This window comes from Giraffa tippelskirchi, chromosome 11, assembly GCF_054371585.1.
Source record: "Giraffa tippelskirchi isolate mGirTip1 chromosome 11, T2T-mGirTip1v1.2.pri, whole genome shotgun sequence".
Classification (NCBI taxonomy): Eukaryota; Metazoa; Chordata; class Mammalia; order Artiodactyla; family Giraffidae; genus Giraffa; species Giraffa tippelskirchi.
Window position 1 is genome coordinate 101,190,070 of NC_137285.1, and position 20,932 is coordinate 101,211,001.

Genomic DNA, 20,932 nt, shown 5'->3' on the forward strand with positions numbered 1-20,932 from the left:
TAGTAAATTACACCGGGGCCCAGTTTTTGCCTGTGAGAATGCTTCCCTCTGTTCTTCAGTGGGTCTTCCCTCTTCAGTGTCCCTAGGTCCCTCACTGACAGCTTGTTGCCATGTGGGATCTTGGTCAACAAGCTCACCCCTCAAGGAACCAGAGAACTTTTGTTTGCCCCTTAGCTCCTAACCCTCAGCAACATCTGAGGTACACATCATTTTCCAGTTGGAAGGCACCCACGACATAAGGTGTAGACCTATTATGAAAACCTGAGTTTTCAGATATTTTAGAGTTACAGATATTTTAAAGAATTATCTGAAACTGACCTCTTGGGCTTCCCTGGTAGCTCACCTGGTAAAGAATCTGCCTACAGTACGGGAGACCTGGGTTGGATCCCTGGGTTGGGAAGATTCCCCTGGAGAAGGGAACAGTTACCCACTTCAGTATTCTGCCCTGGAGAATTCCATGGACTGTATGGTCCATGGGGTCACAAAAAGTCGGACACGACTGAATGACTTTCACTATGACGACTTACCCCAGAAACACACACCTATTCTCACACATACACAAGTTTAGCTGCCATTTCCGGGGGTTACACCCTCCGAATCGATGTATACACCCAACCCTGGCTGCACATTTGAATCCTCTGGGAGCTTTTATAAAATTCTGAGGCCTGGGCCTTACACATAGAGACTCTGATTTACAAGGTCCAGGATGGGATCTTGGGCATCTGTTTTTTCTATAACAGGCTAGGAGATTCTAATGCAGCCAGGATTGAGAATCATTGCCCTAGGGCCTTTTAGACTGTCCTCCTCCCTCTGATTAAGAGCCCCACCTGTGGACGGTTAGAGTCTGTACAGAGAGACACGTCGGAAGACACACGCTGGGGTGCTTGTAGGGATGGGTTAGATGCCATGAACGGATTTATCATTTTGCCCACTGTGTTTAAAATCCTTTCCTTCTTTCCTCACCCCTTGAGGGGTGCTTCCTTGGTGTTCATTTAAAATAATTTTAGCACACCACAGTGGGAAGGGAGCCTGGTTGCCTTGATGTGCTTCTGTCATTTCAAGGAGCTCAATAAAAATTTCGTTTCGGTGTTCATTCAAGGCAGCTTCCACATAGAGGTCTTATGTTGCAAACCAGAGTTCTCTTTTCATCTGGTCACCCCTGGGGGAAATTGTGTATTTGAAATTCAAACAATATTTGGGCAAAAAGCAGTTCTCATTATATGCAGTGGAGAAGGCCAATGAGAGGAAAGCATGGGGAAATGATTGAGTGACATTTCTATTTGCTGGTTTGACTTTTCCGCCAGGGGCCTCCGTGCTTTGGGCCGCCAGAGAACCTCAGCTTCCTGGTATGGACTGGAAATGCCAGACCCCTGGAAAAAAGAATTTGGAGGAGAAGAAGTGTGAGTGGGCTGGAAATGGATTTGAGGAGTCAATGTGACCTCATGCTGATGTCTTGATGAGATAGGGAGAGAATTTTGTGTTTTGCACAAATTCTCTTTAGAAAGAAATTGTGGAAGAGGACTCAGAGATCATCTGGATCTATCTCCTTTGGTAGGTGAGTCCCCTTTCTAACATTTAAATTGACCCTGGTCAAGCATTTAGATGAATTTGTACCTTTATTCATTCATTGATGGAGCACCAGCCATGTTGGGCACTTGGCAAGTAGTGTAGGAGAACGCAGAGACTGATGGGTTATCCTTGCCCTTAGATAACTTATAGTTTCCTGAGGGTTTGAACAGCTGAAATGCCAGGGAGACATGATGAAAGCTGTGAGGGCAAGAAGTTGGGAGGGTGGGGGTGGATGTTAACCTTGACTGAGGGTCCACTAGGAGCCCGACACTTTCCCCAAATCACTTCCTGTAGCCATTGCAACTCTGGATAATAAAGGACTCTTATCATCACTCCCATTTTATAGACAAGGAAACTGACACTCAGAGAGGTGAATTTGCTTTCTAAAGGTGACGGAACCGTTAAGGAGATTAAGTATTTTAACCTGGTAGGTCCCAGGCCAATCCTCTTGCCACTGTAACAATCCGCTTTCCTAAGAAGAGTTCAAAAAGGGCAAAGACTGACTTTTGGCTGGGCTAGGGGTTGAGAAGGGAGGGATTTGGGCAAGCAGAAACTGAGTGATAGAAGGTACACTGACAACAAGGTTTCCCAGGCTCAATAGCACCTGGGGAAGAAGATGTAGCAGCTTGGGCTGGAATGTAGGGGTTGAGAATGAGAGTGGGAAGGTAGGTTAGGACAAGGTTTTCAAGGCGTAGAAGCTAAGGAGATGGATTTGGTGTGGGATAAAGAATGAGAAAACCCTAAAAGTTTGCTGAGTAAAAAGGGAGTGTAATGTGACCATTGCTACTCTTAGGAGAAAGAGTGGAGATTTTGATTCCTGGCTGTATTGCTGCTTAGCTAACTATGCACCTTTGGGCAGGTTATTTAATCTCTCTGTGCCTCAGTTCCTTCATCTGTAAAATGAGAATGATAAACAGTACTTACCTCCATGAAGTTGTTGTAAGGATCAAATAAATCATGTCTGTGGAGTGCTTAGAATAATGCCTGGCACATAGTCAGCTCTTTGTAAATGTTGAACTATAATAACTTTACCCTTTGTGAATTTAATTCTGATAATGGTATAGGTAGAAGGGGGTGAAGTGGGGGAGAGATAGAAGTCCCAGAGGTGAGCAAGGAGGCCTTTGTGACAGTCTGGGCAAGATGGTCTAAGGGCTTCTCCTTGACTGGTACCCGTGGAATGTAGGGAGACATGGGGAAGGGGAATCAGTGTTACTCAGCTTCCGATTGGCTGTGGGGGCGCATCAGGAGTCTCTCAGCTGGGAGAATGGCAGTGTCAGTCCTAGACCTCAGGGCACCGGGAGAAGCTACAGGTGAGCAGAGGAAGATGAGAATGTTGATTTAAACCCATATAAACAAACCTAGAGTGAAAAGCAACCCCAGAGCCAGTAGAGGAGCTGGAGTGGGGGGTGGGCAGCCTAGCCCTGCCCCTGCCTTATTTTACATGGCTGCTCTGCCTCTTTGTCCCTCACCTGGGTTCTAGGAAGCTCTGCCCTCATGCCACCTTTGATTCTGGTGTTCCCGTCTCCTCTGGGCCCTTCCCGAGCCCCCCACATGAACCTCTCCAGCTACTTCTCCAAATGGTCAGGCATGGTGATCTCGGGTCCCTGTTAAGCAGACCATGCTTCCTGCTGTTGCCTTGGGAGACTGAGTCTGAGGGTTGGGTGGGCAGAATGCCCAGGCTGCGCAGACCAGGAGGGAGAAGGAAGGATTTGGGGGATGGTAGTAAGTAGCAGCAGAAAATAAGTATTCAACCCCAGGAGGAGGACATTGATGAGTAACCAGCTCTGGGAGCTTTCAAGGGCTTCCTGCTGCTGCAAGAACCCCTTGATGGGAACCCATTGCCCTGCTGAATCCCCCACACCTGTCTTGCTGCTGGGAGGGGTATGGGTACCAGCTCAACACCTGGAAAGGATGCTGAAGGAGGCTGGAGGGCCTCTGGTGGGTGTGGGGGCTCAGCCTGGACCCCTCACCCCTGAGCCCTCCACCCTCCATTCAGTCCTATCTTGCCTGTGGGCACAGGAATTCAGACAAAAGGAAGCTTGCAAACAGAAGGGGGTGTCTTATAACAAAATTACCAGCCTGCTGTCAACGAGGCGCTCCGCCTTGCAGAACAGACTCCAGACAGGCTGCAGCGTATCAGGCCTGGGCCTGCCTGGGCCTGGCAGGGGTCCTGTGGGCAGACAGAGTCAATTACCCAGAAAGGTTCCACTTAACTTCCCCTGCTGTTTGCACACCCTGCCCTGGCCTCTGTGGCCTCACTGGCCTCGGCCAAAGCCCCGTCGGCCTGTGCTGAAGCCGGCTGCCCACAAGCTCTGTCCTCGGACATGTCAGGGGGCTACCCATCCAGGAGTCCAGGCTCCTGCTCTCTTTGGCCCTAGGGCTGCCATCTCTGGCCCTGGGCCAGTGGATTTCCCTTTGTCCCCCTGCAGACCCCGCAGGATCCTCAGGTGGGAGGGGCATCAAAGAGCTGCCTCCTCTCCCGTCCCTCTGCTGAGGCTCAGCACCCCACCTGTCCTCCCCCTCAGTCACCTGTCCGAGTTCAGTAGGTGGTGACCATCTGACTTCTGGAGTTGTTCTGACATGGGTTTGAGGCCGGGATCAGCACCCACCGCTGTGGGACTTGGCACGTTTATTTAACTTCTTTAAACTACAGTTCCACCATCTGTGAAACGAAAATAATAATAATAATCTGTATCTCGTAGGATTACTGTGAGGATCAAAGAAGACAGTGGGTGTCAAGTGCCTGAAATGCTGCCCCAGGATAAATGCTCACTGATTTTCTTTCCTTCCTCCTCACCCCCCACCTCTTCGTCCTCCTCTCCCCTTTCCCTTCCTCCTCCTCCCCCTCTTCTTCCTACTTATTCATTTGAAGAGTCTCACTTAACAGGAAGTTTGTTATTTTGGTTCCTCCTTTCTGCTACAGAATCCCAAACTGGGAGAAAAATCCAGCTTTTAGTCCAGGCTTATCTATCAATTTTTGTCATACAGAATCAAGTCTATAACACCAAAATACATTATGAAATTAAAGTATGTTTTTTTCCAATGCCATTTGACCAAGGTCAAGGACTTTGGGTTAAATCCTAACCATCCCTGGCTTCTCCCTGAAGTTTTATATTTCACAGACATTTCCTCTCTGTGCAACCCCTCGACCAACCCAGTCATCTTCCACATGTTTACCATTAGTTAGAAATGCCCACACAATGCAGCTTAGAGCTCCTGCAGGTATGGGATGTCAGCTTCCAACATGTGCCCGATGGATGGAAGGCAGAACACTGTCATTTGGTCATTAAGTCATTCAACAAATATTCACAGACAGTCTACTGTGTGCCTGGGAACTCAAGGCAAAAAGACAAGGCAAAAGCAAATAGACACTCCAGCCCTTCAACAAGTGAGCAGACTGCTGGGGAGGTGGATGAGCAAACAGATAATTAGAATCAAACGTACTGGATGCTAAGACAGGAGTAGGGCAATGTGACGGAAGATGGGTTGGAGCGGTTTCCGGGAAGGAATGGGGGCTACTTTCTGCAGCACAACTAGGACTGATATGGAAACGTGGATACCTATACTGGTCCCACCAGTTTTTAGGAGGAGAGTGGTGTTTCAGGATGAAAGCAAGCACTTCTCGTGGGCTCCACTCCAGCCATTGTTCTTGAGTTGGACTCCTGTGTTGCAATCCGCTCACAAGGCCCTCTGTCTTGAGGGGCCGTGGCTGGAACATCTGAGGCCCGAAGGCAGCACCCCCCATCCATCCCCTCCTCTGCCACACAGGTGGGTGGGTGAGGTGGGCCTGACGGATTCTGTGAGCAGTGACTGCACCCTGGCACTGCCCTAATTGTGCTAGACAGGACTGTTTAAATACCACCAGACAGAATATTACTCAAATTAAAAATGAGGCCTTAAATGTCATTATTTGTGTCATTATTAATAGCCCCTAATTGTGTTCTCTAATCATCATGAAATTATGTTAGTATTAATATTCACGTCAAAGCTGCCTAGGGAACTCGGAAGATTTAAAAAAAAATTATACCATATGTCAGTTCCCATGAATGTGAAGCAGAGGCTGGTTTTAGTGCTTTAATTCCGACTGGAGTGGAGATGGTGGTCTCCATGGCCGGGGTCAGGGGTAGCCCCCGACTGTAAGGGCCTCCTTCATTTCCACCCCCTGAGTCACTGACTCCTGGACTCCTCCGCCTGGCAAGACCCTTAGGGGCGTGAGTAGGACCTGTCCTCACGGAATGCTCTGCGGGTCTCCTGCCAGCTGCCCTCGCTGGTGAGGGGATTGGAGTCTGCTCAGACTAGAAAGTGTTTGGTGCTCTGGGACATGACACTGCTCGTCTCCTGCAGCCTCGAGACGTGCCTTTGTCCAGACACCATAATAAGAAACATGTGGCGGGCCCGCCTGTCCTCACTCTCCATCTACTCGGATACCGCCTCCATGCATTTGGGATTCCGCCCAAACTGCCCTTCCTGGCTCAGGGAAGTGATGCCAAAAAAAACCCCCCAAAACCCAAAGTTGGAGTCTCCCAGAGAAATGTGTTGTGTAATGTAACACATAAAGAACTTGTGGAAAATACACTTAGAGATTCGGAATTTAGAAGCACCTATGGGGTGTCCATACAATCTGGAAACAAGTGAATCTAGGTCTTCAGGGATATCTTTGTCTTGGAAGGAAGCTGTGTTTCTACAGTTTTTGGACTGCCCTGGATTTTGCCCCGTGGTGGTGGCGCCAGTGGTAAATAACCCACCAGCCAATGCAGGAGACGTAAGAGACGCAGGTTCGATCCCTGGGTCGGGAAGATCCTCTGGAGGATGGCAACCTCCACTCCAGTATTCTTGCCTGGAGAATCCCATGGACAAAGGAGACTGACAGGCTATAGACAACAGGGTCATACAGAGTCGGACACGACTGAAGTGACTGAGCACACACACACACATGCAACCTTGCTGGGGCTTCTTTGGGGGGAAGCACTGACCCCCCAGGATGAGGATGGGTTCCCTCTGGATGTTTCCTTTTCTTATCAGAGGCATCGGGAATGAGAGCCTCTGTGGCTGATGAGCTGAGTGTGCTGCTCACGTCACCTGGGACTTGATTCTGCCTCCCCCTCAGACTGACATCAGCTGTACGAGGTGGGGTGGTTGACAAGGCGGGCGCTATTGCCAATTAAGAGATTCCCTCCCTGTGGGGATGTGTGGGGCGAGTGCCCTGGGACCCCCAGAGGCATCAGCCTCCTGCTGACATCACTCACTGACTCTTCATCGTTTCTACAACATTCCTTTAGGCTGCCTGCTCACTGCCTCAGTCATCCGCTAATGGAGTCCACGTGACCGTGATGTGTCAGACAAATCTGGGGCAGCCGCCTCACTCTCTTCCCAGAGCCCTTGGAATTCTCTGGAACCGAGAATATTCAAATGCCTTTCTTGGTGAAACAGCAGGCTTCCAACCGCACCCCCCCTCCAAATATTATGACTTGAGTTAAATATAACCCAGAGCATGAAAATAAAGGCACAACACGGGGATCGGAGAAGCTGTGGAGTGAGCATCTCACAGTCACACTATCTGTCACCCTAGGGGTGGCGGGGCGTCTGCAGACCCCACGGCCACTCAGGCAGAAAGCCCACAGAACCACACAGGGGTCTGGTCCCTCCTGGGTCACTAAGTAGCTACGTTGGCCTGGGTGGGCCTTCACGCTGCTGGTTTCTGCACACATTCTCCTTTTTCCTATTCAGATGTGGTGTGACTTCAAGGGTTGGGGAGGATCTGTCTTAACTGATGTGTGGAAAGGGAGACTTGCCTGCTTTTTCAGACGTGAAGGGAGGATCAAGGTAGGAGGGGGACCCTCAGGCGGTGGCAGTTGCGGCTGGCATGCTGATGTGGATACCTAAGGGGACATATGTGCACCCTAGTCACTGGTGCGTGCGTGCTCAGTCATGTCCGACTCTGCGACCCCATGGACTGTACCCCACTAGGCTCCTCTGTCCATGGGATTTTCCAGGCAGGAATACTGGAGTGGGTTGCCATTTCCTTCTCCAGGGAATCTTCCCAACCCAGTGATCAAACTCATGTCTCCTGCATTGCAAGCGGATCCTTTATCACTGAGCCACCTGGGAAGTCACTGGACCAACTTTTACAATAATCGAGAGGGAGAAGCTTGATTTGCGGAGGGGAGGGAGGGTTAGATGCACATTTGGGCCCATGAACCAGGTTCTCTAGACTCCCTCATAACCTCATGCACGAGTGTATGGTGAAAATTCAGTGGGTAGTAGATAAGCCAAATGTCTTCTGAAAGTCAGACTCTCTGAATTCCAAACCCAATGATTACCATAGTGGTTGGGCTAGGGCTGGATTCAAACCAGTGAACCTAGAGTGGAATAATTGAATAGGCCTTCTCTAAGAGCCCTTCTGCCACCAAGTTACCCAGCAACCACCACGTGGCTGCCCCTCTCTCGTCTGCTTTGGGCCAAACAGCAAATAGCTCAGGTCAGACCAAAAAAGCAGATACACGGGCATCTTCTTTGCATTACGAATGCTTTATACATGTAGGAGAACTTATAGTGTTTCTAACATCCTTCTACTTAAACTGCCTTTGGGGTTTGCTAATTTGGGGAGGGTCTGGGAGAATGAGGAGGAGGAGGAGGCATTCTTTGATTCCCATAAGGTAAGTAGGACAGCTGTAATTACCCCCACTTTACAGATGAGAAAATTGAGCCTCAGTGCAGGTATCGGCCAAAAGCTACATGGCTTACAAGTGATGGGGGGGTTGACTCCAAGTCTTCTGGTTGCCAGGGCTACAAAAGAATAGGCCCCTCCCCTCACATACACCACTCTCTGCCCGCCCCCGCCCCCCTCAGGCAGCTTGGAAATTGTGAGAAAAATCACGGGGCTAGCTAGACCATGAATTCTATGAAGACAGCAGCAACAATATTATTAAGTTCTCTGCCCTTCCCCAAATCTCTTCTTGTTTTCAGCCGTATCTCATATGTGTGTGAGATGGGGTCCAGAGAGAAGCGTGGGAAGGTGTGAAAGGAAGGCGGTGAGAAAGATTTTACACTCTCAGAGTCTTTGCTTCTTCTCTGTGGTCCTTCCTCGAAGATGAGTCAGCAGAAAGAGCCCCCAGTCCTCCCGGATCCGAAAACAAAACCACAGAATGCCTCCCCCTCCTCATTCTCCCAGACCCTCCCCAAATTAGCAAATCCCAAGATGCCTTCTTTGAGAGCTTGGGTTGAGGAAGCGGCTTCCAGCTTCACTTGGTGCTTCATGTGAGGGTCTTAGGAAGATATAAGAGCCATACTGATACCTACTCTGGACTCCCACCCTCACTGCCTACCTGCTTCTGCTTGAAGAAAAGAGGCATAAAGCCTTGTTGGCGGGACTCTCGATTCTGCACCCTCTTCTGTCTTGAGAGCCACTGTCCAGTTTCCACTTCTGTGCCCCCTGATCCTTCCTCCACCCCCACCTTCCGCTCTACAAAGCCCCTGCTAGAAAGTTGACAAAGCTGACTGGCTGCTTAATGTGCTACAGGTGTTGTTGCTAGGCAACCACCCCACTCTGCGGCTCAGGCTCTGTCAGCCCAGCTCAAACCCCTAGTAGCACTTAACCCCATAACTGCTTGCCACAAACGCTAATTACCCAGGCCCACTGAATAGCACATTTATACCCTGTGATCAAGGAGTTGAAGGACTGATTCTCAGCACCTTCAGGCCTTCAACCAACATGGCTCACCAGGTCAGGCTGCCCCAAACATGACGTGGAGGTCTTTTGTCTGTAAGTGTCACATGCAGTGGATGCTGAATGTAGTGTTGGCCATCTCTCTTCATTGGATGGGCTTCTCCCAAAGTCAGACAAACACCTTGACTGTTCTTGGTCTCCAGGAAAGAGGTGGCAGACTTGTTTCTGCACTTTAAGCTATGTTCAGGTTGACATTTTTGACCCCGAACCTCACAGTGATGAATGACATTCATTCTTTGATGTCTGTACCCAGTTGAACTGGGGATGATGAAAAATTTTGGATAATTCTTCTAACTCTTGGGTGTTGCATTTCTGTTCCTGGCCTTTGCCTCCCAAAATGGACTAACTCATAGTCCTTTAGGTTGATCAGGAGTTACAGGAAGCTTTAAACATGCATAGATGAACACTTATATTAGCACATTAACCAAACTCCAGAATTGATCTGTCCCTGAGTTGGCCTTCCCCATTCCCTCGTGATCATACTGCTTGACTCATTCCAGGTCCTCAACAGCTATCGGTGAACGCATGAACACACCATGTTTCTCCGTCTCTTTTCTAAACCACAGAATGGGGTTGACAGTGATGCAGAGACCACTAAATACCAAAGCAAATTTTCCCTTCCTTTCTAGGAAATTCTAGCAAACTCTCCCTCCCTCCCTTTTTTTCTCATGAGACTAAACTTGGCCTATGAGCCAGATTATAGGAGATTCCCACATGGGGTCGAATCTCCTTTCTGCTGGTGAGGTGCCTGATTGTGAGGGGCAGGTCTAGGCTTGCTGGGTAATGACAGTGGAGATTCTCACCTATTCCTGAAAGCCAACTCCTCCCAGGCAGTCTGGGCACCACTGCGTGATGCCAGAACCCTGGAAGGTTTCCAGGGGTTACTTCTGCTCTCTGTTCTAGGTGGGAAAAGCCCTTAACCCTTCCCCTCCTGGCAGTTATATAATTATTCACAGATGTAGGAGCTAAGAGAACTTACTGCCATTGATCATTTACATTCATTGTGTATTTCAGAGCAAGTATTTCAACCCCAGGGCTCCACTGCAGATTGAGTATCCTGCTCACTGTGGATGGAAAGCGTCAGGTGCTGGGCCGGTGCTTATGTGCACATTCTCATCTAACCTTCATCATAGCTCCAGCATATGGACAGAACTATTTCTATCCTATGTGTGAAAAACTGAGGTTCAGAGAGGTAGAATAACTTTCTCAAGTTTGCACAATTAGTAAGTGGTCCAGCTGGCATTCTAAGCTATGCTGTATCCTGGGAGATTTGAAAACCACGGCTCCGAGAGGTTCAGTGACTTGCCTGAGATCCCACTGCCAGTTGTGGGGTTGGAATTCTCATTGATCTTTCTCTTAAGTCCTTTTCATGTTTGGTCCTCTGCATCACACTGTTTTTTTAGAGTCATTCCTCCAGTTTCTGTGTTGATGTTGCCTCCACAATGGTGAGAAATCTGTGTCCAGTATGGAGAAGTGGGTTCTAGGGAGCAGAAAAGACAGCATCCTGAACAGGCAGTATTTTGAAATGAGAGAGCCTGTGTATCTATTTTTTGTTTCCTTGAAAGGACAACATTGGGGAGAAAGAGTGAGAGAAGGAGGAGGAGGATGGAGGGAGGGAGGAAGAGAGAGAGAGGAAGATAGATATACACACAGAGACAGAGACAAAGACAGAGAGAGGGAGATGGAGAGAGAGAGAGAGACAGAGACAGAAAAGTGTGCACACACAGGCACACACACCCGTAGCCGTCTTGTGCCTTCAGCCCTACAGCCCTCAGCTTCCCTCCCTCATCCCGAGACAGTGATGGCTTGGCTTTGGGTGAAGCCACTTGTTGCCAGCTGGTGGCATTAAGAGTTGGGAGTGCTAGTCCGGTCACAGGTGACAGGATTTGGAACATCATCGTGGCCCTGGCTCCTTCCCAGTAGACCCAGTGGGTCATGGACATGGGATTCCCCAGTAGGAGGATTGAGTGGGGGTGAAAAGAGATGGCAGATGGTGGGTCCTAGTGGGGAGGGGAGGGGCGAAGGGCTTGGCCCATGAGTTTAACACTTTGATGCAAGTGGTTTCTCCATAAAGTATTAATAATGTTCCTATAATTGATACTTCAGGGCAATAACCTCTGACAAAATGGCCCTGATTAGCAGATAATTGAGTGTGTTGGATTGTGTCCTGAGAGAACTGAACGCCAGGCAAGGCCCATTAGCCCATCATAATGACCCCTTTTGTCAGGTATTAGTGTCATTAAGAGCCTGCTCTCTGAAATCAGTCCCTTTATTTAACTCTTTTCCCTAATTATATGGATCATTTTACAAATCAAAGCAAATGTTTGCATACAGCCCCATCATGCAGTGGAGTGAGGAGCTTGAGGAGCAGGCTGGAGAGTTCTGAGTAGAGAGTCCTTGGTAAGGGAGGCACTTGTGGTCTCTGAGAGATGGGTCCCTTGGAAAGCGCTGGGCAAGAATGTGGTGCGCCCAGGTACCTGCTAGGGGGAGCATGTTGATGCGGATGCCTCGTCACGAGAGCCTGCAGGCCACGCACAGGTCACCACTTGTGCCCCTGAACCCATCTTGGCAAAACATCTGGCCTCCTGGTCTCAGAGTAGTTGGATCCATGACACGGAGGATGCCAGCATGGAGCAGGTCGGCACCTAGCCCTGCTGCAGAGCCCCAGAAGACAAAGAACACCTGAGCTCATCATCTGGGTTTTGCCCAGAGCTGACTCACATTTCTGTCAGGACACAGGGGCCTCTGGGAGTGGCTGCAGAGGCTAAATAGGGCCCAAATCCCCCAGATCTGGGAAAAGGTGACCACCGTGGCCGCACGTCCGTACTTAGGGCTGGCAGCTAGGTATTCATCCAGGGCTGCTGGGACTCCAGGGGACTAGGAGCCTGATCAGCCCCCAGGCCACATGCACAGAAGTTGACACAACAGGAAACTCAAGGGACAGAAGGCTGCTTCTGTCCTGTTCTCCCAAGCACCTTCTCACTCATTAAAAAGTAGAGACAGTTTCCCATTTCTTCGAATCCACTCACTGCCTGACACCTTTTCTACCCTCCCAGCTCTGTACAAAGCCTTTTATCCCAGGGCAGGTTCAGTGTGGGTGAATCAGAAAGAGGCCTCAGTCTCCAGAATGAATTGCTTAGAGATGAGGGACTGATAGCTTGTTGGCAGCTACGAAGGGTATATTTTTATAGATACCAAAGATGAAGCTGAAAGGATATCATCTATTACAGGAAAGGCCCAGAGGTTGCTGAACTGGGGATAATTTATTTATTTGGCAAAGTGATGGGTGAATTTCCCAAGAAGAGTTAGGACCTGCGCTGGGTCCTGGGGTGGAGTGGCTGGACCGTACCTCCTATTCCTGCCCCATTTCTGCAAAGGGAATAAGGCCTCTTGACTGTTTCCCTTGTTTGAATCACAGAGGAGTTGTGCTCCCGTGATTTGCGTTGGGCCTGGTGCATTTCCCAGCATTGGCCTTGGGTGGAGAGCTGCCAGCTGTGCAGAGAAACTGCCAGGGTTTCTGCCGAGGAAGCAGAATTCTGGTGGTAGAGTGTGACATTCTCTTCTCAAAAATAATACCTTTCATTTAAGGTAGGAGAGGAGGTTTGACATCCCGTGAAAATATGATTTTCAGCCCTGTTCTGCTTGGGGCAGACTTTTTCTGCAGGGCGTATTTTCTGAAGCAGGGAAGCCCCAAAGCTGCAGGTAGGAGCAATGGTCAGGGACGCTGTGCCCCAGAGTGTACCTCTCAGAATGGGGCCGGACAGGCAGGAACCCTCCTTTCTGGCTGCAGCTCCCTCGGGAGTCCAGTTCTGTTCATTGCCAAGGAATGCTGCTCCCAGGGAACCAAGTGTGCACCTCACCTACTGGAATATGAATAGAGTAATACTATGTGTGTTTAGGGGCTTCCCAAATGGCCCTAGTGGTAGAGAACCCGCCTGCCAATACAGGAGATGAAGGAATATGGGTTCCATTCCTGGGTCGGGAAGATCCCCTGGAGGAGGGCATGGCAACCCACTCCAGTATTCTTGCCTGGAAAATCCCATGACAGAGGAGCCTGGTGGGCTAGAGTCCATGGGGTCACAAAGAGTCGAATGTGACTGAAGCGACCTAACACACACACGTATGTTTAGATACATAAATTAGCAAGCATTTTATGTTATGGCAATTTCTAATCAGTAACCTAGAATTCTGTTTGTTTAGTCAATAGCCATTCCTTTTTTATTATTTGTTTGTATTTATTTATTATTTGGCTGTGCTAGGTCTTGGTTGCAGCACGTGGGATCTTAGACCTTTGTTGTGGCATGAGGGATCTTTAGTTGGAGCATGCGGGACCTTTTCAGTTGGAGCATGTGGATTCTAGTTCCCTGACCAGAGATTGAACCTGGACCCCCTGCAGGCGGAGCACAGAGTCTTAGCCACTGGACTACCAGTATTGCTGAGGGCCTAAGTGGGCACCGCGTATATGCTGATGAATGGGGCCTGGAATCTACTTTCAAGTAGCTCAGCCTCCTGCACTTGTGGTGGTGGTGGAGTGGGGTGTACACAGACACTAAATCAATCTAGTGTACTAATGCTGTAATAGACATGTGGGCTGGGTGTTGTAGGAATACACAGGGGAAATAACTAACTACCTTTGGCTGGGAGAGACAGAGAAGGCTTTCCTGAAGATGTAATACTTAAGCTGAGATTTGAGAGTTTGTTAGATAAAGGAATGAAAAAAAGTGCCATCACAACAAAGAACAGCTACAATTTATTAGGGATTCTGGTGTAATAATCATAATACCCAATCTTATAGAGCAATTACTATATGCCAAAACACTTTGCATAATTTATCTCATTTGATCCTCACTGCACTCTCTAAGATAGGTATTATTGATACCCTCTCTTTACAATTGAGGAAATAGAGATTTCAAGGGAATTTACAGAGATTAAATACTCTGTTGGGGTCACATAAGTCTTAAGTGTTGGAAATCAAAATTGTAACCCAGACTTCTGAAATCAGAACATAAGCTTTTTTTTTTTTTTTAGTTCACTGTCCTGACTTCCTAGGCAGTGTACAAATGTTAATGCATTTAATCCTCACATGACCCAGAGAAGCAGGCATCTTTCTCCTTATTTTCAGGTGAGAAAATTGTAAGTGGGAGATGATGACCCACAGTAGGAAGAGGTAAAAGAGGCAGAGGATATTAGAGAAATCTTCAGAGATAACTTGAGTGGTTTTCTGTAGATCCTCATTCCTGAAACCCTGGCTCTTCAGAACAATGGCTCAAAGTCTGGAATTCTTTGTGGTTAAAATGTAGAGAGGACCCTACTCTGTGCTCTGTGGTGACCTAAATGGGAAGGAAATTAAAAAAAGGGGGTTCCATATATACATATAACTGATTTACTTTGCTATACAGTAGAAACTAACCCAACATTGTAAAACAACTATAGTCCAATAAAAAAATTTTTTTTTTTAAATGTTGAGGTTGGAATAAGAGGTAGAGGGAAGTGAGATTGATGGTAGGCAGAATAATGGTTCTTCAAGGGTATCAGTATCCTAGTCCCTAGAACCTGTGGATAAACTGGGTTATGTGGCAAAGAGGTTGCAGATGGAGTTAAGGTTGCTAATCGGTTGACCTTGAGGTGGGAGATTATCCTGGCTTGTCTAGCTGGACCTAATGAAATCACAAGGGTACTTATAAGTGGGAAGAGGAGACAGAAGAGAGAGAAGCAGAGAGAAGGCAGTATGAGAAGGACTCAACCACCAGGCTTTGACATGACCACATCGTCACATCGTCCTGGCTTTGACAGAAGAATGGGGCCATGACACAAAATATGCGAGTGGCTTCTAAAAGTTGGAAAAGGCAAGGAGATAGATTCTTCCCTTGAGCCTCCAGAAGGGCATGTGGCCCTGCCAACGTCTTGATTTTAGCCCAGTAAGACCCATTTTGGACTTCTGAACCCTGGAGACTATGTGCTGTGCTTAGTTGTTCGGTCGTGTCCGACTCTTTATGACCCCATGGACTGTAGCCCGCCAGCCTCCTCTGTCCATGGGGATTCTCCAGGCAAGAATACTGGAGTGGGTTGCCATGCCCTCCTCCAGGGGATCTTCCTGACCCAGGGATCGAACCCAAGTCTCCCTCCTTGCAGATGGATTCTTTACTGTCTGAACCACCAAGGAAGCCCAAGAATACTGGAGTGGGTAGCCTATCCCTTATCCAGGGGATCTTCCTGACCCAGGAATCGAACCGGGGTCTCGCATTGCAGACAGATTCTTTACCATCTGAGCTACCAGGAAAGCCTAATGTTTCTCTATAAGACAATCAATTTGTGTTGTTCTAAGTCACTACATTTGTAGCAACTGTTTATAGGAGCAGTGGAGTTGGAAAGCAGAATGGGTCAACTTGTGAAAGACTTTACATATTTGACTGAATTCGCTTATTAATCAATTAAAAAATAAAAAGACTGCAACCCTGCTGAGTCTGTCTGTGGCCCAGACCAGGTCAGCCTTAGAGATGCTACCCAAACTCCCCCGGGAGCCAGGCTTGGACAGCCCATTCTAGGTGGTCAAGATTTGCAAGTTCTTCTGAGGGTTCAGAAACAAAAGATCATTGTTACTTGGTCATAACCACAGCAAACGGGAACGAGGGGATAGGGAGATGGTAAGCCAATTTGCTGCAGGTTGCATCTGCTGATCACTGACATTATATTCTGGGGCAAGTGGTTACTTTTTCATTTGATTGTTCATTTAGTGATTATCTACAGTTGACGTATTATATGCCAGATGCTGTGTGCAGGAGATACAATGGCGAGTGGTTGTGTACTCCTCCATGGCTGTCATAGAGCTTATGGTTCTGTGGGAGTCAGATATTAAAAAAAAGTCAAAGTAGATGTATATTTACAAACTGTTGTAAGTGCTGCAAAACAAAATAACAGAGTGTGATAAGATAATACAACAAGAGGACCTCAATTACATTGGGGGGTTTCATGGAAGGTCCCTTGGGAGGTGACATTTAGGCTTGGACCCATGTGTAAGAAAGACTTTGCAGAGTAAAGAGTGTGAAAAGAACATTCCAAGTAATGGGAACATCATGTCGAAAGGCCTGCATCTGGTAAGAGTGTGGCGCAGTCCAGGACCTCCAAGAAGACCTGTGGGGCTGGGAAGTGGTGCGTGAGCAGAAGAGAGGCAGAGGATGCTGCTGGGGAGGTTGGCAAGGGCTAGACTGTAGGGGGCGTTGTACACAACCCTGAGCAATGGGACTTTGTAAAGGTGTTCCAGAAGAAGATAAGGAAGGAAATAATGAGAACAGAAAGGAGGCTCCGGGAGAAGTCTAGGCAAGAGATGACGGTGGCTTAGAGACAAGTGACAGCGTTGGTGATAACTGAGTAGATTTAACATTATCTTGAGAACAGACTCATCCAGAGTTGACCATAGGTTGGATATGGGAAGCAAGGGAGGGAGCGGGAGTAATTTCTAGATTCCTGACAGAAGTGACAACATGGATGAAATGAGACAGGTTGGGGGAGGAGAGATTTTGTGGTGGGGGAAGAGTTCCAGGGGTTTGTTTTGAGTATATTAAATTGAATAAGCTTTAAAAAAATTTTTTTTGTTGTTTTTTCAGTATATTTTTTTCTTAAGAATGTATGTGTGTATATATATATATATATATATATACACATATATATAAAACTGAATCACTTTGCTGTACAGCAGAAATTCATACAGTTTTGTAAATCAACTGTATTTCAATAAAATAAATTTTAAAAACATTTTTTTCTGTTGAATGAAAGTCTTTAATTCTACAGGGCTTCATATGCACATGATTTCATCTGATCCCATAATAACCCCTTTTTAAAGTCCCCTACCCCTATTTTGCCCCTCCCCCTTCCCTCTCTCCCCTAGTTTGTTCTCTGTATTTGTGATTCTGCTTTTTTGTTTTACTCACTAATTTGTTGTATTTTTTAGATACCACATGTAAGTGCTACTGTACAGTGTTCTGTCTTTCTCAGCTTGACTTATTTCACTTCGTATAATGCCCTCCAAGTCCATCTATGTTGCTACAAGTGGCAAAATTTCACTCTTTTAATGGCTGAGTAGTACTGTACTGTGTATATATATATATACACACACACACACACAATATATATATATACATATATATGCAGTATGTATATATACAGCATATATATACACACTACAGTACAGCATATATACAAAATATATGTGTGTATATATATATATACAGTATGTATATATATATACACACAGTATGTATATATGTATATATACAGTGTATATATATATACAGTATGTATATATGTATACATACAGTGTGTATATATATATATATATACAGCACAATACTACTCAGCTATAAAAAGAAAAATTTCGCCACTTGTAGCAACATATATATATATACAGTAGAATATATACATACATGTATATACCATATTCATATATATACACACCGTATCTTCTTTATCCATTCATCCATTGATAGCCATTTGGGTTGCTTCCATACCTTGGCTATTGTAAATTACACTACTGTGAACAATGGGGTGTATGAACAAATATGAACTCATTTTGAATTTGTCTTCTGAGTTTTTTTTGGTATATACATCCAGAAATGGAATCGCTGGGTCATATGGTACTTCTATTTTTAGTTTTCTGACACATCTCCACACCATTTTCCACAGTGGCTGCACCAGTTTACGTTCCCACCAACAGTGCAGGAGAGTTCTCTTTTCTCCACATCCCGGACAACATGTGTTATTTGTGGTCTTTTTGATGATAGCCATTCTGACAAGTTTGAGGTTATAGTTCATTGTGATTAATTTGTATTTCCTTAAGGATTAGTGATGTTGAGCACCTTTTCATGTGGCTGTTGGCCATCTGCATTTCCTCTTTTTGAAGAAGATTTTGAAGTACAGTTTTAAACAATGTCAAGTAAGCAGATAGACAAGATTGCAGCTCAGAAATGAGGCTGGGGTCTGGGCTGAAACATCCATTTGGGAAGTCTCAGTATGGAGATAACCAAAGCCATGGGAACAGATGAGTACAGAGTGAGGGCCTAAGACTGTGGCTGGAGAAACTCCAACATTTAAAGTTTGATTGCAGATAGACTTACCTTGGTAAATATGCCATTTGCTCCCCAATATTTCCCATCCCTTCACAGTTAAGTGGGAACCTTGACTGGTTCTATTCAAGGAAATATGAGTAGAAATGAAGGAGAAAGGCCCAAATATGATCCCCCAGTCTTTTCCTTTCCTTCCTACAGTTATAAGATGGCGCGACTTTTATCACCTGGTCCCTATGACTGTGTGGAGCAGATCCTTCACAGATGTCTTGGATAAATACCATGAGATGAAAATAAACTCTTGTTCCATTAAGCTACTGAGATCCTGAGGTGGTTTATTGTTGCAACCTATTCTACCTGTCCTTATTAATATCATCAGTTACAGAGACAGCATGATGTAGAGACCAATAACATAAATCAGATCCTAACTGTCTGTTCAAACCTTGTCTTTTGCAATTCTAGCTAAGTAAGCTAGGGGAAAGTTTCTCTGTGTGTCTTGGTTTTCTCATCTAGAAAAAAGGGAAAAAACTATCCATCTCATAGTATTGTTGGAGGATTAAAGAAGTTAAAGCATAAAGTGTTTGGAATTGTGTAAATAATAGGGAGTCATGTTTGTTCAAGAAAAGGAATGCTGCAAAAAGCAATAGCATTAGGAGGAAATTCAGGGGAATGAATGTGACATCATAGGAACTGAAAGCAGAGTGTTTCTAGAAGGAGGGAAGGATTCACCGGCTAGATGCTATTGAAGAATCAAGACAGGCAGATACCAGAAACTGCATGGGATTTCCCCACCTGGAGGTCACAGGTGGCACTAGTGGTAAAGAACCTGCCTGCCAATGCAGGAGACATAAGAGACGTGGGTTTGATCCCTGGGTTGGGAAGATCCTCTAGAGGAGAGCACGGCAATCCGCTTGATATCCTTGCCTGGAGAATCCCATGGACAGAGGAGCCTGGCTGGCAACAGTCCATGGGGTCGCAAAGAGTTGGACATGACTGAAGTGACTCAGCACGCAGCACTCAGGTCACTGGTAGTCCTAGCAAAAGCAGTTTCTGAGGCATGTGTGTGGTGTGGTATGTGTGGGAGGGAGTGTGGAGGACACAGTGGGAGGGAGGGTGAAGTAAGACAATGGGAGAAGCATCTGGATCTGAGCCTTTGGGGGCAGTTTGGCTGCGAAGGGAGTAAATACAAAGATAGGACGATAGTTAGAGGTGGATGTAGTGTCAATGAAGGTTTTGATTTTAAAATGGGGGATTCTAGAGCATATTTGAATAGTGATGGGAAAGTTCAAGTACGGAAGGGAAATTGACAATTTGAGGGTGAGAAAGCATAATCAGTGCAACAGGTCCCTCACTCAAAATCAGTGTTTTGAGTGAGATCTGAAACAGAGAGAGGGCTGGCCTCTACCTCCACTGGGACAGGAGGGAGGCAGGGAGGGTGTAGTTGCCAGGGAGCTGCTGGGCTGCGGGCAGGAAGAAGAGGCAGGACTCTACTGGAAGTGTGGAAATGCGGTAAATGGGAAAGCTTGCTTCTGCCATCCTTAGATGCTGGACATGAAGCTCCAGGCAAGGAGGAGGCAGGAAGATGGCCTCAAGACGGAGGCTGAACAGAGCCCTGTGGCCCATGGAGCGAGCGAGGGCAGTCACCTGGGGGGATCTGCCACTAATCCCCATCTGAGCCTCATCCGGTAACTCAAACCCAAGGTCCCTTTGTCTTTACTAGGAAGGTCTAGGACACTGGTCTCTAATAGGACAGAGTTCAGCCTGGAGACCTCAGTTTACATTTGCAAACAGGTTTTGCATAAGCTCTTTCTAGCCAAATGGTTCTTTTCAGTGGCTCTTGAAGTCTTTCTGGTTTTTTTTCTGACCAAATCTCCTGTCTTAGGGGATTTTGCTCACTGCAATGTCTTCTGCACTCATCTCCTTTCAACTCAACCAAATCATCCCAAATTAACTTTCTAAGCTACACTCAAGCCCCAGGACTTTGGTGAAGTCTTTCCATCCCTTCACCCCATGGACACCCCCTCCCATTCTTACGGCTCTTGGTGGCTCCTCCTGTTGTGAGTAACAGTGTCAGGGGGTCATGGGCATGACCATCACCCCCAGAACAGCTGTGCTGTGCTCCATGTGAATGGATCCCCCAGTTTGTACCTGAGTACCACCAGTATGCACTGGTTGTATCTCCTCAAAAAAAAAAAAGTGTAAATTTCTTTAAGTGAGGAGGGGTGTCTCATTTTAGACATCTGTGAGTTTCAGGTGATGTCTCATTCATTTGTAATAGGTGCTCATTAAATACTGGTTGATGGATTTGCTGCAGTCAGTAGGTGTGGGAAAAGCTGAAAGATGAGGATGTCAAGACTCCGCTTGGATTTATTCTCTCACTGGCAGCATTTTCCTTAAGCTCTGAGCCCTGGTTGCAACATCTTCTATTTGGGAGAGGAGCAACTCCATTCATACCTGCCCCGCCCAGAGGAGAGGGGCAGAAGAGGATCTTGCCTATAGGGCATATGGTGATCTTGGGCAGAAAGCCTGGGATGATGGAAGATGTTATCAGTCCTAATAAAGTTCTTGCGTGTTGGTC

The 20,932-nt window shown here is 46.9% G+C and overlaps 1 long non-coding RNA gene across 1 annotated transcript; it reads right to left on the reverse strand.

Annotated features, from left to right (window-relative positions):
• Window positions 1-1,148: 1,148 nt before the first annotated feature.
• Window positions 1,149-9,086, reverse strand: LOC145527210 (uncharacterized). The gene is made up of 5 exons (XR_014069577.1): window positions 8,895-9,086; window positions 4,099-4,231; window positions 3,649-3,739; window positions 1,615-1,767; window positions 1,149-1,370 (listed from the first exon to the last, which is right to left on the reverse strand). It is a non-coding gene; the product is annotated as an uncharacterized LOC145527210 (long non-coding RNA).
• Between the last annotated feature and the right edge of the window lie 11,846 nt (window positions 9,087-20,932).